The sequence below is a fragment of the Podarcis liolepis genome (genome assembly GCF_965112155.1).
Source record: "Podarcis liolepis genome assembly, chromosome: 13".
In the NCBI taxonomy this organism is placed as follows: domain Eukaryota; kingdom Metazoa; phylum Chordata; class Lepidosauria; order Squamata; family Lacertidae; genus Podarcis; species Podarcis liolepis.
In genome coordinates this window covers 38,234,192-38,237,744 of record NC_139573.1, presented here as the reverse complement: position 1 = coordinate 38,237,744, position 3,553 = coordinate 38,234,192, and positions in this window count along the sequence as shown.

The following is a 3,553-nucleotide window of genomic DNA, read 5'->3' as shown; positions in this document are numbered from 1 at the left end:
TAATACTGCCTCCCCACCCCCACTTCTTCAATCAGATTTTGGTTTGCAAGGTAATTGTAAGTTATGTCAGAGTGTTAACTTACATTGCAAACCACAGTGGATGAAGATTGTAACTGGTGTGCAGGGACAAGACAGGACCCTGTGATCATTGAGGTGCTGTTCCATCTATGCAAGTATGGCTCCAGCAGAGCTCCGCTGGGTAAGATCAAAAGCCCATCTAATCCAGCATCATATTTCCCACAATGGCCAACTAGATAACTCTGGGAAGCCTACAAGCAGTTGTAATCCTAGCAGTGGCACACGGCCACGGTCTTCAGCAGCACACTGCCTCACTTGATGCTTCAAGCAGCCATTGTGACCAGCAGCCACGGACAGAATTGCCCTCTACGAATAACTTAGGCCCATTTACTTCTGGGTAATACTTAGTAGCGCACCATCCACTTTTATCTGGGGCAATGTGGATTAATGTCACAAATTGCATACTGCACAAAGTTACCGCTTCCTCTTTGCCTATGGTCAAATCTCCTGCCAAATGGTTTCAGTGGCATGCCCTGGGTTCCAGTTTTATGAAAAAGGGAGAGAGAGAAATTATTTCCACATTCTCCAAACTGTGCACGTGCACTTATTACAACTAAACTAGGTGTCAGGATATGTACACATTAGCAGCTTGAAATGCAGTGAGGTCACCCCTTCCCATTTGTGTTTCAAGTCTCTTTTTTACATTGCTTTACACATCAGAGAGAGGAAGAGGGATGTTTCTCACCCAGAGCACATTATCTGATTTGATCTCCAGTTCGCTGAAGCTGATATCTGTGCATGTGCTGACATCTGCACAGGCATGATAGCTGGTCTCCAAAGTATACAACCTCACCTTCGCTGCAGCTTCTGTTTTCTAATTGGATGGAGGCTGGTTTTATAGAATCGTAGAACTGTAGAGTTGTAAGCGGGCCCAAAGGGTCATCTAGTCCAAGCCCTTGCGATGCAGGAATCACAGCTAAAGAATCCCTGACAGATGGCCATCCAATCTCTATTTAAAAACCTCCAGTGAAGTCCTCCACCTTCCAAGGTAGTCTGTTCCACTGTCAAACAGCTCTTATCATCAGGGAAAGCACATCACAGAGGACCGTTTTTCAAGAATGCAGGCTACATATGCATTGCAGTCCTGTGTACTGAACCTCAAGAACCATTGGTGGGAGCACATTGGAATTGGAATGAAAGGAGTAAACTCCCATTTATTTTGCACCCAGCGTGCTCCCACTGCTGGTTTGGGAAGCTGTGTACTGTACAACATTAGCAACAATCCTTATCTATCCCATAATTCCTTATGAAATACTGTGTTTTGATGCTTCCCCCCCCCAAACCGCAGCTTCAATCTGAATTGAGAAAAGAAAGCTGCATTTTAAGCCAGTGTACACAGCTAAGAAGAAAAAAAGGTGACTCTTATTTAGGTTGTCCCCTTCTTTTCTGATTGCTGCTCTGTGCCTTTAACAGAGGAGGAACTTCATAGCTGCACACTAGGCAAACCTTCGATCTCATAGTGGCTGCATTGTAGCTGTTTAACAACCAGGACCACAAATATAGGTGGCAACCATCTCTGTAACAGCTGTGACCTCGCATGTATGCTGCATTTTTCAAACATCCAAGTAGCATGTAATTTCTCTGTGTAATCCAGTAACCGCAGTGTGATTTGTGTACAGAATAGCTGCACTGTCGTTGCTAACCAAACTTGCGCTGGCTGCGTCGCTGTTGATATTCAATTACCTTGCAATTATTACTCTGCTGTTGTGGACACACAAGTCACTCTTTAAAGAACAGATACAATTCAGTAGTCTAGAAGCAGGAGCTTGTTATTGTGTGGATCTAGACATCTGGAACCCACGTGAAAACTGTTGCATAAGTTTATCATGTAGAAAAGTGGTCATCTGTTGCCCTCAGACACATGCTTTCCCATACACATTTTCCTTGTCTGTGCAGAAGATAGACTTGCTTTCCCCTTAAGAGCTAGTTTTCTATATGCAGATTACAACCCCGTCTTAGGGGAATGTTCAGAGCTGCTGCTCTTCTCTTGCAATCTTGTCCAGGAAAGGCTACCATGTGATTCTGCTGCATGAGTAGCTCAGTTCTAAGTCTTCCATTACCATTGCAGAACTGCAATTATGGTGAATTTTATAAATGCCTTATGTGTACCTGCACAAAAACGGCATTAGAGATGGGCGCTGTCATGTTAAAAGTAAAAATGACATGTAAATTGCTGAGAATGACTCTCTGAATTGGTGCTACTGTTGAGTGCATAGTGTAGTAAATAAGAGTGACAGCCATTCTCTCCCCACCCACACCCACCCCATTGAGGTTCTGGGTCTTTAACAGCTGCATCACAGGTAGAAATTCCACAGCCAAAGCTGCACCTATTAAAGATACAGTGAGAAGGGCCTCCAATGACATACGCAGGGTCTGGGTCGGTTCATATGGGGAGAGGCAATCCTTAAGGTATTAAAGTCCTGAGCTGTGTAAGTTGCTGTTAGTTTAGGGTTACCAGACATCTCCGGTTCCTGGGGGCAGTCCCCGGATTTGCAAATCTGTCCCCGGGAAACGTGGCAGTGGCAGCCTCAGCAGCCCAGAGCGCAACACATCATATGGGGACTTCCAGCGAGGAAAAATAGTGGGCGTCATAGCAGTAAGCAGCTCCTGATGCCAGCCAGAGCCAACTGCGCCACCAGGCAGGCTCTGGGCTGCTGATTGCCTCCGCCGCCACTGCCGAAAAGGAACCGGGGATGTCTGGTGTACAGATCTCCTGTCCCCTTCCCCCTTTGTTTTGACGGATCAGGGGAGGTTTGGGAGTTGTGGGCAGGCGGTCATTGCCCAGTTTTTTAAAAACTCTGCGCATTTATGTTTCACAGGGTGTGAAAAAAGGGCTTTGCACCTTGCCTGGCAGAGAAACCGCGCGCCTTGTGCCCCTCCTGGGCAACGGCCGCCCGATCGGTCAAAATAAAGGGGGAAGGGGGCAGGAGATCGGGGGAGGCTCGGGAGTTATGGGCACGCAGCGCGCCATTGCCCAGTTTTTTAAAAACTCTATGCATTTATGTTTCACAGGGTGCGAAAGAAGGACTTTGCACCTTTATACAATATGCATGTGTGCTTGGCCCTAGGGTCTTTTGCCTCACCATCCCCACTACTGACTCCCTGTTGCTACTCAGCTTCAAAAAAAAAAAAAAGTGTCCCCGGATTCATTGAAAAAAAATCTGGTAACCATAGGTTAGTTGCAAGTGCTATTCATACATCGTAACTGTTGTGCATGGAACAGTAATATGCATGTGATTCACTCCATAGTGCAGGGATAGGGAAACACTGTGCCCCACCAGATGTTATTAGACTCCAATTCCCATCAACCCCAGCCAGCCTGGGACGACGGGAGTTGTAGTCCAATAACTTATGGAGAGCAACTGGTTCCTCACTCCTCCCATAGCAGCACCATTAAGGCTGCAGTGGTACACATGTTTCCAGGACACATGCTTCCCAGTGAGCCCAGTGGGACATATTTCTGAGTAAACATGGA